The 14,183-nt window shown below is 35.8% G+C and overlaps 1 long non-coding RNA gene across 1 annotated transcript in view; it reads left to right on the top strand.

Moving 5' to 3' along the window:
• The first annotated feature begins 2,686 nt into the window (after nucleotides 1-2,686).
• LOC131506133 (uncharacterized) overlaps nucleotides 2,687-14,183 on the top strand; it is a 29,996-nt gene continuing 18,499 nt past the window's right edge. The window contains exons 1-2 of the long non-coding RNA XR_009258747.1: nucleotides 2,687-2,758; nucleotides 3,214-3,267. This is a non-coding gene — a long non-coding RNA (uncharacterized LOC131506133). The remainder of the gene's footprint in view (nucleotides 2,759-3,213; nucleotides 3,268-14,183) is intronic.

Below are 14,183 nucleotides of genomic sequence, written 5' to 3'. Positions count from 1 at the left end.
TGACCTAGTCTTCCGAATGTTTAAATGAGTTTCGCAATGCTAATATCATGATTTTAATAACTCAATTGTGCTCCTCAAGGGCTCATACTGTCATTTTGTTAAGGTTGTTGTCTGCTGATGATTTCAATGACTATATTTCAAAGTGAGCACCTCAATCTCTGGGTTGTGTTTGTTAGTCTCTCATTTGGTTCCATGTGCTTTTAAGGATAGTATGATTTTTTTTTTTCCTTCCATATGCTTAGTGATCAGATTGTCATTAGAGCAGATTGGGCAAAGGAATGATCACCAGAAGGCACAGCTCTTTCTATGCATGTGATAAACCAGAAGACCATCTCTTAACTGCCAATTGTTTCCTGAGGCCAGAGTAAAATGATTTTTTGCTTCCAAGTCTCACCAGCTACATTTGTTAGGCCTCTCCTAGTCTCAGCTACCTCAATTTGGTAACTCCTTGCCAAATCCAGAAAGACCAAGCATGTCTTCTCAAGAGTGAATGTGAGCAGGCTGGTATGGATCCTTGAGTATCTCAATGCTGAGCCATCACTGGTTATTAGATTATCCTGTTTTGTTCCTTGGCTCAGCACAAAGAAGTCCTGTGCTTTAGGGGATCTGGAAAGAGCCATGTTCCTCAAATGCCCTCTCTAGTTTTTGTATTAAGAATGCTATTGTCTTATCCCAAAGAGGAAGCCAAGATATAGAAGGAAAGGATATGGTTTTTAAGGATTTATGTTTTGCCCAGAGTCTCTCACCAGTAAACCTTACTACTCAAATAAGGTAATGAAATATGATTATTTATAAACATTGTGTGTCCTTAGATAGTCAAATAAATAATATTCCAGTCAGTTAAAAAAATATATGTGCAAACTCTTTTATCCTACTAGATTTTATGTTTGGCCTACTCATTTTGTTAACACCAATTGGGATGAAGGTAGGACAGGAAGGAAGAAGAAATATAAGAAATGGTGTACTTAGCCTTTATAATATTATACTGCAATGTAGCTAGGTAGTAATTCTAAGGGGGCATTTTCTTATTTCCATTGGGGAAGTGTTACAGGGTAGAAGGGACAGAGGGGTAAGAGAACTAATCATTTGTTTGCAAGATACAGTGTGAGTATCTCTCCCTCTCACTCTCTTACTCTGCCTTATGAATGAATTCTAGTTGTGAGATATAATTGAATCTAACATTACTGAAGAGATTCTGTTGACTATAGAGGGGTTCTGGAAATTTGTTAACTGAAAGCTGCTCATAAGAAATTTTATCTGTTCACTCATGTGTAATACATCCTTCTCATTAGTATGAGGATCATTCAGGAAACCTGCAAGAAGTACTCGCTGGGCACTACAGTGTGGGCATCAGTTGGTTTCACTGGATTTAATCCATAACTCACAAGGTTCTGATTTTTAGGTTCTGATTTTAAATACTAAAAACTAAGTATTTAGGAAAAGGCTAAATTTACAGTATAAAGTAAATCCTATGGAGACTATTAAGTAGATTAACTATAGTTGTTGAAATGAATATTCCTACAAACAAAGGCACAAAAGTATTAGGAATTTCTTATTCACACAGTAATCCAAGGAGGTGGTGGTGGGAGGGTAGTTTGTTGTTCAACGTAGTCTTTTTGTTTTTAATTTATTTATTGTGAGAGAAACAGACAGCATGAGTGGGGGAGGGAGAGGGAGAGAGAGAGAGAGAGAGAGAGAGAATACCAAGCAGGCTTCACGCTGCCAGCACAGAGCCCCATGTGGGGCTCGAACCCACAAAGCTGCAAGATCATGACCTGAGCCAAAACCAAGAGCTGGATGCTCACCCTACTAAGCCAACCGGGGCATCCCTTCCACACAGTGTTTAATGGATCCTGGTGATTGGCAGCTATGCCATCTTCAATATGTAGTTTTTCCATAATTGCTCTGTGAGCTCTTCATTTCGTCCATTAGCAGAAGAAAGAGTATAGATGGAGGAGATATGGAGGGTTTAAACAGGTCAATCGGACAGTGGCTCCAAACACTTGTACTCAAGTTCCCTTGACTGAAATACAATCACTTGGCCCACCTAACTGCAAGGGAGGCTGGGAAATATAGTCCAGCTCTAGGCCTATTAAGAAGAGAAAATTAAGTCTCTGCTTCATGAGGTTAAACTGAAACTAATAAATACACAAATATATTATTTAAAATAATATAAATAAGGATGATCCATATTTATACAGAAACAATGATGAATTGATTCATTGCTTTTAGTTTTTCTAATCCTATAAACCACACTGACAATATGTTCAACACGGGCAGCCTATTCATAGTAAATGGCAAATTTTTTCTCTTGAGAGAAATATTATGTCACTCCAGTTTTTGGTGGAAAGAAAATGATACTGATAAAAAAATAATATATTCTGAGGATATCTAAATTTTTTCTTCTATTATTCTTTAGTAGAAGCACTTGTCTTTGACTTTGCTTGGTGAAGTTTGCATTGCAAATTTGCCACTTAGACATGGTTCTTGTGGGAACAGTATCAGCAGACCTGTTCCAATGTCATGCCCCAATTAAATGTTTGGCATGTGCACCAACCATGGTAATCAAACTATATCCCTAGGCATAAAAATCTTACATGGAAAAATACAAGGAAAGAATGTTATGAACAGCTAATTCTGGTTAATTATGATGTCAGTGCCCTGAAAAAGAAGTACTGAGTTCTCCTGCTGAGATTGATGAGCTCACTTGGTTTTCTGTCCTCCTCAAAGCCTAGTTTTTAGGCATTTCTTTGATTTGGTGAGTGGTAGCTCTCTAATTATATATTTCAATTCTTTTTTTTTAAACTGATTTTTGCTTAACTTAGTTAGATTTGGATTTTTTGCTCCTATGTGAAGAAACTAAAACCCCATTTTGAATCCCCCTAGCTAAAGCTGTCCAAGGAAAATATAAGACATTAGACATACATTTGTAGTTAGTTATACTGTTTCAGCAACTGTGATCAACTAGTCATTTTTGCAAATAACTACTAAATAAATTAGTAAGAATTGTGGAGATGTATGTTTTTAGTGGTACCAGATACCATCCAAGCAATGAAAAAAAAAAAACAAAAACATAGGATTCAATAGGAATGAAAACTATGCCTGTCTGTACAGATACATGCCACATTTCACAATGATATGTGGCATTTCTCCTCTATGAGTTTCCAATATCCATTCCATGAAAGATTTAGGAACCAAAAATCTCATTTTCAGGAATCAAAGCTCACTAGGTTCATGGCTTCAGCTTCCACCCAGAAGGAGAAATCAGTAAGTGCTGTTGATTACCTGTGTACTTATTTTCCAGAAATGCTAGTTTTGACTTTGAGGGCATATTGTAGCCCTTAACTTTTTAGGCCAAGAGATATTGGTTGATAATTAAAATTCTCATGCCACGGCTATTTTTATTGTTATGGCTTAGAAATACTTAATTGACAAGTTCCCTGAGGCTCTTTGCAATGGGTTTATCATTACAAATAATTAATAATAGACATTAAAATCTTTATTTTAATTTCTAAGTAATTTAACTACCAACTTATATGTCTGTTGTGGTCATATTTTTATCAGAAAACTAAGAAAAGCGGATATAACATATAAATAGTTAACACATAATAGAGCCTAAGAAGAATAAATTAAATTAAGCCAGCAATTTCAAAATTACTATTTTAATTTTTTTTTAAATTTATTTATTTTTGAGACAGAGAGAGCCAGAGCATGAGTGGGGGAGGGTCAGAGAGAGAGGGAGACACAGAATCTGAAACAGGCTCCAGGCTCTGAACTGTCAGCACAGAGCCCTACGTGGGGCTCGAACTCACAGCCGTGAGATCATGACCTGAGCCGAAGTCGGATGCTTAACTGACTGAACCACCCAGGCACCCCTCAAAATTACTATTTTAAAAGAAAGATTATTTTGTTTTTTTTATTTAAAAAAATTTTTTAATGTTTATTTATTTTGAGAGAGACAGAGACAGAGTGTGAGCGGGACAGGGGCAGAGAGAAAGGGAGACAGAATCCGAAGCAGGCTCCAGGATCTGAGCAAGCTGTCAGCACAGAGCGTGACACGGCACTCGAACCCACAAACCGGGAGATCACGACCTGAGCCAAAGTCAGACGCTTCACCAACTGAGCCACCCAGGTGCCCCAAGAAAGATTATTTTGTAATTAGCCAATCATCTATTCATTTTATAGTAAAAGCCCAAGGCTATCATATATGTGTGCTAATCTCATGCACGACAATATTAATACCCTAAACTCAGAAATATCTATATAACATACATGATAGTCAAGCTACAATAAACCTTGACTCCACAGTCAATTACCCTTAATACCTAAGGAAAAGTAAGATTTAGGTATTCTGGCCATGATATGAACCTGGAAGCTTCACTAATAGCATACCCATTAATGTCTGCATTATTTTCACCATTCTATTTTGAAGATAGTAATATTAATTCAAAGGATTTCTCTCTCTCTCCCTCTCGCTCTATCTTTCCTCTGTCTCTTTCTCTCTCAACCATCTGTGAAACCTGTCTAGCCCCATGCTTAAATTTGCAAGGTTGTAATTCTCACATTTTTATTTTTCTTAATGCCTGACATAATGTGAATTCCTTTTGTTTAGTTATATATACTGCTTTTATATATATGTATATGTTATATATTAGTATATATATATTAATCTATCTTCTTAACATTAAGACAAAAAACACAAGGAACTTTTGAATACTTTATGTTTGAGATATTTGATATGATGTATTGATATGTTCACAACTAAATTTAGTTCACTGAAAGTTCAATTAAAAATTGGAAGATAAGAAATACATATAAACCTATAAGAAGGTGAGAATCGGGGAAAAAAATGATTCTCAAAGTCTTCCTACTGTAACTCTTGGACTGAAAACATCATGATAATCATCATTACACTGAAGAATCCACTGATCTCTAACCAGGCTGTAATTTCAGATTAGCTGATAGCTCCTTTACCTAAACCTCTATTTAAGAGAGAGGCATTGGGAAAGAAACAGTTACACTAATGAGCAAGGAAATGAACAGAACACAAATGCCAGATGTAGAATGAAAGATCATGATTTGGGTAATTAACAATTGAAATTCAAATACTACATTAAAAGGAGTTGACTACTCCTGAAATCATTGTTGCAGTATATGCTAACTAATTTGGATGTAAATTAAATAATAATAATAATAATAATAATAATAATAAAGCAACAATAACAACAAAAATTAATTCACAGAATAAAAAAAAAAGTTGACTGAGGATTTTTAAGATGTTGAAATCTTAAACTTCCATATCAGGGAGAGAAAAAGTAGATACTTATGGTACTTTCTAGAAGTAGGGTTGCTTCTAGGGTTCTAGAAGTATACTTAGGGTTCTAAGATACTTCGGGTGAATAATCTACAAGAAAACTTTCTCTTACTATTATGGATTACTTTTACTATAAAGACATCAATGTATTATTGTGCCAAATATTCCATACCCTAGTTAATCCTAGGAAGAGGATGAGGAAAACAGGAAAAAAAGCTGTGTTACTAGTGATAAGATTACTTTTTCCCTCACTGTCAATAAGATCCAAAGCATTTTTGGTTTTCTGTATTTCCATGTAGAAGTTTCTGTAACTTTTCTAAGTAGTATTTTAACGTGAAAACAACCATTCCATTGCACTTTTAGGGCTAAGGTTTGAAACACCTTCCTGCTTCTGAGAGCCCCAGGGTAATTCATCATTCCTTTTGGTATCACCTTAATTGTCCTTTGCCTTGTAAAGAGTCCATTTATTAAAGTTTGTTTTGTCTACTCTTTTGAGTGTTCCATCCGTTTCCTATCTGACAGATTAATAGTCTTTGATTTTTCCTTCTAAGTCCCACAGTGAAGTGATCAGCAAATGTAGACATCCCTACCTTCAAATTATCCATAATCTGAATTGATCTTACCATATTCACTTCTAACCACTTTCCAGTGCTTTCTCTGATATGCCATGGCAGAGGGACATTGATGTTGTATCATCACTGGCTCAGAGCTGAAGTCATAGGTCAATCAAGACAAGTATGCTTAGATCCACAAAACTGCACTTTCAGATCTTAGAAGCTGATATTCTGCACGTAACTTGGGAAACTCTGCTCTATTCTACGTCACCATTATTCAAAGTCTGAACTACATCAAGAACCTTGAGTTGGTCTCCCAGCCCCCACTCATCCCCTGGTCAGAGCAGGTGGGGTTACCATATACATCATGCTTTAGATCTCATCATTCCCGGGCCTAAAACTCCTAAGTGGTTTTCCATCACAGAATAGAATCCAAACTATAAGACTAGTCATAACCCTTCCCAGCTTCTTATCTCTACTACCTTTTCTAGGTACCTGCTCCATCTTTAGTTGTGCCTTAGAAACTTCTGGCTTATCTTAGTTTTAGCACATTTTTCATTTGTTCCTTTTCCATATAGCACTTCCCCCAGAGCTGTACTACCTATATAAGTTTTCATATAAAACTTAATTCAAGTGGCAATTCCTAAGAAAATTTATCTGTGGTCCAACCTAAAAAAATCCTAAAACAGTCATTCTCACCCTCGGCATCAATCTCATTTTCCTCTTAGCTCTTATCAACTAGTAAGATTATCCTAAATATTGATTTATTGATTTTTCTGTCTTTTCAGAGTAGAATATAGGCCCTTTGAGGGTAGGGATATTGTCATGAATCTACAGATGGAAGTATAGCACCTGATTCATGGCAGATGTTCAAAATTTTATGTTGATGGCTGCAGCCTGACTTGATTTGAGCAACTTAAATCTTCTTTAAGCCTCTTATTTCCTTCTTTTGATTTGGAACAAACTGCACTGTTAGTCTATTACTGTGTAGATTTGAGGATTAACTGACATTTTACGTAAGAGTGTCCAGTGTTATACAAAAGGCTCAACATGTGCAGGTGGTGAGTTGCAATGGGATATTGCACCCAGCTCTAAATGTGCAACACCTAGTAAATTTTCAGAAACTTTGTCAGCTGTTGTAAGTTGAGAGTGGCCACCGTACAAGTGAATATATCATGGAGAGCAGAAAATACTACAAATCAGGGCCATTTGTCTTCAAAGATACGCTAGTTAAACATTTACTGGCACATGACTGAATTCCAATCTACATTAATAAATATGCTCTTAGGGGTGCCTGGGTGGCTCATTTGGTTAAGCATCTGACTTCCGGCTCAGATCATGATCTGAATTTTTCAGATTCTGTGTCTCCCCGTCTCTCTCTGCCCCTCCCCCACTCATGCTGTCTCCGTCTCTCTTTCTGTCAAAAATAAACATAAATAAATAAATAAATAAAGCCCTACTACAAAGAGTACATTATGCAGACATAGAAAATTTAACAGTAAAAACCCCATGGATTGGGAACCAAAAGAATATTAAGGACATGGTTTTAAATCATATTTTATTTAATCGTGTATTCGCAATAACCTACTTGTGCCATCAAAACTGCTATTTTTTAATTAATTCATTTTTGTGAAATTTTTAATTCCAGTATAGTTAACATACAATGGCATATATATTTTTAATATTTTTAATGTTTATTTTTGAGAAAGAGACAGAACATAAGTGGGGAGAGACAGAGGGAGAGGGAGACACAGAATCAGAAGCAGGCTCCATGTTCCAAGCTGTCAGCACAGAGCACAATGAGGGGCTCAATCCCACAAACTGTAAGATCATGACCTGAGCCGAAGTCGGTCATTTAACCAACTGAGCCACCCAGGCGCCCCAACATACAGTGGTATATTAATTTCAGGTACACAATGTAGTGATTTAAGAATACTATATATCACTCGGTGCTCATCATGACAACTGCACTCTTTAGTCCCCATCACCTATTTCATACATTTCCCCCATCCACCTCCCCTCTGGTAATTATCAATTTGTTCTCTGTAGTTAAGAGTCTGTTTCTTGGCTTCTCTCTCCCTCTCTTTTCCTTTGCTCATTTGTTTTGTTTCTTAAATTCCACATATGAGTTAAAATATATTCAAAGAAGTCAGTACTTTGGGCTTGGCATGATCATTTCAAAGGAACATTTATAAAACCTAAAATATTACCTTTCTCACCCAAGCCTTCTTAAAATCCTAAGACCACAGTGGTTCTACTATTTCACTAGACATTAGAATCACCTGGAGAGATTTTAAAAATTTCAATGCCCAGGAACCAATGCCCATGACCAATTAAAGCTGAACTTCTGGTGATGGAACCCAGATATCAGTGTCTTCTAAGCTCCCAAGTGATTCCAATGTGCAAAGTTGAGATCCACTATCGTAAGTCATGAGTCTTTAAAAATGGGCAGCATGCCTAATAGATATAGATAGATATTTGGATGGAATATTTCTACTTAAACCTTATGCCAGCCAAGTTAAACTTCTGTAGATACATTATGTCATTGTCTCTGAAATGTGTTTGGTTGAAATCCAAGAAAGATAAGTGAGCACTCTTCCTAGAAATGGTTTCATTTGCCAGACAGTACCACTTCCATAAACAAACCATTCAACAAAATAAATTCTTGGAATCATTATAATTTTAAGAATAAGAGTTAAAGTAGTATTTGGCAGGCATCATATGTAGCTGTAGTAAATACATTGGAAATGTTTGTACTCATCCATAACCTTCAACCATTGTCTAAACATACTGTCCTAAGTTAAGGACTCACTGCCATTACCTGCACAGGGTGATCTCTAATTGTGTCAGTTAAAAATAGATAGAGTGTCAATTGTTTTATTAAACAAAATCAACAGCATGTTAAAGTATTTGAGAAAAATGCTCATGAGCCCTCCAAAATGGGTTTTCCTATAAAGATTTATCTACATCTTTATCTACCTACTTACTTACCCACCTATCTGTGTAAACGTAGGTAAACACATTTCAGGCTATACAGTAGTTACTATTGTTGTTTTCTTATATCTGACACAGAATGAGTTTGAAAGCAAAAATAAGGGCAATTGAAGTTTCAAGGAACTTATAACAAATGCATTTCCATTATTATATCTATATTATAGGAACGTGGGATATATTTTCTACTGTGTAAGCTGAGCCAATGGAGACCCATGAATTAAAGATTTTGGCATCATTGCTCACTATTCGTTGCTCTGAAAGTGACAAAAGTTGAATAGACAGCATTTTAAAAAGTTCTTAGTCATTCCCTTTCTCTCCAGATAATACCATGTATTTTTTTCCTTTTATGTGTGAAATAGATTTAGAACAATGCTGCATTGTAAAACTGTGTACCTTATAGAATGCCCAAATTTAGCCTGCTTTCAAATAGTTTCTTCTGATAAGTTAAAAATTTGCTTTAAAGAGTATTTCTTCCATTTGGTTTATCATAGGTATTGTTTAGAAACCGCTGCTTAAAGTAAAGAAATATTTGAAGTTTCACATAAAGTCGATTTCTATATTTATTCTATTCCACAATGACTTTCTTTGTATGATTTGAGCTATGTTATTAAGGAAATTTATCGATTCCTCCCAAGGTAAAAATAAAGAAAATGTAAAAATTTTTAAATTCTAAGACAAACCTTTAAAATGTTTAGAGGATCAAAATTGGTGAATTGTTAATGATTTCCAGCATATTCTGGATCATGAAATATTGAACATTACAAGATTTAAAACCAGGTAATCGTTAATTTAGCAGACTGTGTAACAGGGATAGGGAAAGAGAAACTTGTGAATGCTCCTTGACAGCCCCTGTAAATCCATGCATCAGATCACTTAACACAGAGTCCAACCATTTACCTGATAGTAGTCATAAGTTAATCTTTTATTTAATGGCACCATCTAAATGCTTCACAAACATTGTTAACCCTGGTCCAAAACAAAAGACACATTTCTATTTAAATGTGCCGAACCTTCTCTTTTTTTATTCATGCAGAACAATATTATCTTGAATCTGATTCTTTGCATTAGCACATTAGATTCACCTTGAACATTAGAATTAAAAATGAGAAGGGGTGCCAGGGTGGCTCAATTTGTTAAATGCTGAATTTGGCTCAGGTGACGATTTCATAGTTTGCAAGTTCTATCCGTACATCAAGCTCTGTGCTGACAGCTCAGAACCTGGAGCCTGCTTTGGATTCTCTGTCTCCTTCTCTCTCTCTCTCTCTGCTCCTCCCCCACTCACACTCTCTGTGTGTTTCTCTCTCTCCCTCTCTCAAAAATAAATAAACATTAAGAAATAATTTTAAAATAACAAATTTCATAAAAATATTTCTTTAAATGTAATTATTTCTTTTTAAAAAAACATTAATGTTTATTTATTTTTGAGAGAGAGACAGAGCACGAGCAGGGGAAGGGCAGAGAGAGAGGGAGACACAGAATCTGAAGCAGGCTCCAGGCTCTGAGCTGTCAGCACATACCCCGACGCGTGGCTCGAACCCACAAGCTGTGAGATCACGACCTGAGCCAAAATCAGTCGCTTAACCAACTGAGCCACCCAGGTGCCCCTGGTAATTATATTTTAATATATATATTTAAATTACATGTTTGTGAAACTATATTTAAATATTGTAATCTGGAAATAAATTTACTTATTGTTTATAATTCTTTACATCTAAATATTTTAAAGATATTGTTATCATTTTAAAAGTATATGCCAGTAATTATTGCCAACAGAAGACAAATCAAGTAAAATATTGACCATGAAAAATAGCTATTTTTGTCAAGATGAAGGCAAGAAATATAAATTGTATGATAAAAACATAATTTTTAATAATACATAACTGGAAAAATATGTAGTTGTTGAATCATGAAAGTATTTTTTTCACATAAACCTTGCCTATCTATCAACATAACAGCTGAACTTGTACAACAATAATTATATTATCTTTGATAAGTGGCTAAATTTTTCTCATTTCACAAAAATGACAGTTATTCACATGTTTATCAATTTCCTAAGGCTGTCGTTACAAAGGACCACAAACTAGATGGCTTAAAACAACAGAAACTTGTTTTCACAGTTCTAGAGGCTAGAAGACCAAAATCAAAGTGTCAGCTGGGCCTTACTTCCTCCAAAGCTTCTAGGGGAAGATCCTTCCTGGCCTCTTCTAAATTTCTAGTAACTCCACGTGCTCCTTGGCTTGTGACAGCATTTCTCCAGTGTTCGAATGGCTCCCTGTTGAGATAGCTATCTTCCTTTTAGGTCTGCATGTACCTGCGTCTTCACATGGTGCTCTCCTTGTGTATCTCAGTTAGATTCCCCTCTTCTTATGAGGACGCCGGTCATCTGGATTAACGACCACCCTATGACCTCAATTTATCTTGACTAAGACCCTATTTACAAATAAGGTCCACAGGCACTGGCGGTTAGGACATTAACATCTCAATTTTGGGGACAGAAACACAATTCAACCTATAGTAACATATTTTTTAGCTTCTTGTTTTGACGTTGTATTTGTAGAGGTAAAGGAATGCAACTTTGCAATTTAAGTCTGCTAATTTATGCAACTGTAACTTCCAAATTTTAGACATGCGGTATGTGGGACTCAGTCTGTCCTATTTTCTTGGTCCTCAGAATATTTAGGATGGACTTTAAAGCCAATAAAATTTACTGCATTTTAAAGTCTGCAATAGGATAAAATAGGTATGATCTAGTTCATAAAATTTCTCATGTAGAAATAGTATCTTTAGAGTTAGTTGCAGATTCTGTTGCAAAAACTGAACTGATGTTGGTGTTTAATAAATACTCCTTGAAAGAACTTAAAAAAAAATGTTGCAAATTTTGGAGAGAGAGGAAAACAGAGGTATGGGGCAGGTGGAGGTAAAGTATTCTTTTTAAAAATTTTTTTTTCAAAGTTTTAAGTCTCTACAGACCACGAACAAACCTATAGCTACTTTTTCTTGTGTTTAAATTCTTCTGGTTTAAGATTTTAACACATTACTTCTTAGAGGAAGGAGTTTTGATTACTTATTTCCTTTATTGGTAGGACTCAAGGAAGCCTAGAAGTGGAGCTATACAAGAACTTAAAATGCTATTGTTTTCCTTAACTTCTAGAATTTAAGACCCATATATAAATAGTCCATAATAAAGAATACACAGTGCTATGAGTACAAAGATGGTGATATGTATGAGTTTTACTCACTGATACATCTCTAGGACTGGAATTGTCTGACACACATTAGGTGTTCAACTAATGTGTTGAATAAATTCATAATATACATATACTACTTTTATGGGCAATGTTTGGAACCTATATTTATAGCCAGGTTACTCTTCTAGAAAGAAGAATGCCTGGATATCTTTTAGGTACTTAATAAAATATATTAAAATAATTATTCAATTCCATTGTTTCATGGGCACCTGGCTGGTTTAGTTGGTTAAGCCATGCGACTCTTGGTTTCAACTCAGGGCATGATCTCACCATTTTGTGGGTTCAAGCCTCGTGTCAGGCTCTACACTTAGAGGGCAGACCCTACTTGGGATTCTCTGTCTCCCTCTCTCTCTTCCCCTCCCCCACTCGTGTTGTCTCTGTCTCTCTCAAAATTAATAAATAAAGTTAAATAGATAGATAGATAGATAGACAGACAGACAAAATAGTGACTCAGTCCCATTGTATCGGAATCATTTGTTTATGCTTTAACCACTGCATCTCCTCAGGTGGGTGGATTGTTGTCATATCACAGGTGATAAACAGCACAAGTCCAGATATTTTCTTCTTTTTTATTGCTCCAGTGAGCTTGCATATGCAAGCAAGAGAAACTTACACATGTGCTACAAACTTAGTGAAATGAAATTGTTAATGAGCTTCTCTTAAAAGCTTTCCTTGAAGGAAAATGAATTTAGCACCAAAGAAAAGCTGGCTCAATTTCTAATAGTAATTAGGTCAACTGGCAACATGTTATGCCTGTACAAAAAAGAAGAAGAAGAAGAAAGGAAAGGAAATGGGTGCATATTACTTTAAATTTTTATTTAATCATATTATTAAGGAAAGAATCCAAACATTTACCTGTTCAGTCTGTTTCATTGTTGTCACAAATTAAGCAGAAAGGATAGGCTACGTTTTTTAAATAAACTTTTTTATTTTAAAACAGTTCAGATCTATAGAAAACTTTCAGATATTACAAAGTTCCCACACACTCCTGATCCTGTCTCCCCTATTATCAACATCTCACACAATATGGCATATGTATTACAATTAATCAATATCGATACTAGACCATTAACTGAAGCCTATTATTTATTTGGATCTTCATAGATTTTATCTATCCCCTTTTTCCTGTTCTAGTATTCTATCCACACAATGTTTAGTCACCATATCTCTTAGGCTTCTCTTGGCTGTGAGAATTTCTCAGATTTTCCTCATTATGGATGACCATGCCAGTTTTGAGCAATACTAGTCAGGGTTTTTGTAGAATGCCCCTCCGTTGGGATTTGTCTGATCTTTTTCTTTTCCTCGGGGTTAAATATGGGCTTTGGGGCTTTTCTGTAGATGACAGAGACACAGTAGAACTTTCTGATGAGTATCATTACCTACTATCAACAGCACATACTATCAACATGAACTACACTATTGATGTTGACCACAATCATTTGGCTGAGGTAGCGTTTGTCAGGTTTCTCCACTGTAAAGTTACTCTCTTTGCCCCTTCTACAGTGTACTCTTTGCAAGGAAATTCACATGTGTAGCCCATATTTAAGGAGAGGGAATTTATGTTCTCACTCCTTAATGTTTATATAAATGATTTAGAATTATTCTGCATGGAAGATTTATCTATTCTCCCTCATTTATATATTAAAAACTCATTTAGGTTAGTATGAGCACATGGATATTTGTTTTATACTTTGTGCTATAATGCAATATTTCTTTATTCAACGTGTTGCTTAATTTTTTTCCAGCTTTGGCTACTGGGAACTTTTTCTGTTGACTGCAATGTCCCTTTGACATAGACCCACGGTGTGTGTGTGTGTGTGTGTGTGTGTGTGTGTTAGCACTATTAGATGCTCCAGGTTCATTTTGCATCCTCTCTGCTCCAAACCTAACATCAACTATTTCTCTGAGAAGCCTTTTTCCATGCTATTGGAGAATGGTGTTAGAAATCTAGGGGTGCCTGCGTGGCTCAGTTGGTTAAGTGTCTGACTTCAGCTCAGGTCATGATCTCACGGTCTGTAGGTTCAAGCCCCGTGTTGGGCTCTGTGCTGACAGCCTAGAGCCTGGAGCCTGTTC

This window comes from Neofelis nebulosa, chromosome 3 (genome assembly GCF_028018385.1).
Source record: "Neofelis nebulosa isolate mNeoNeb1 chromosome 3, mNeoNeb1.pri, whole genome shotgun sequence".
Lineage (NCBI taxonomy): Eukaryota > Metazoa > Chordata > Mammalia > Carnivora > Felidae > Neofelis > Neofelis nebulosa.
Note: the sequence above shows the minus strand (reverse complement) of the source record. Positions and strands in the feature narration are given on the sequence as shown.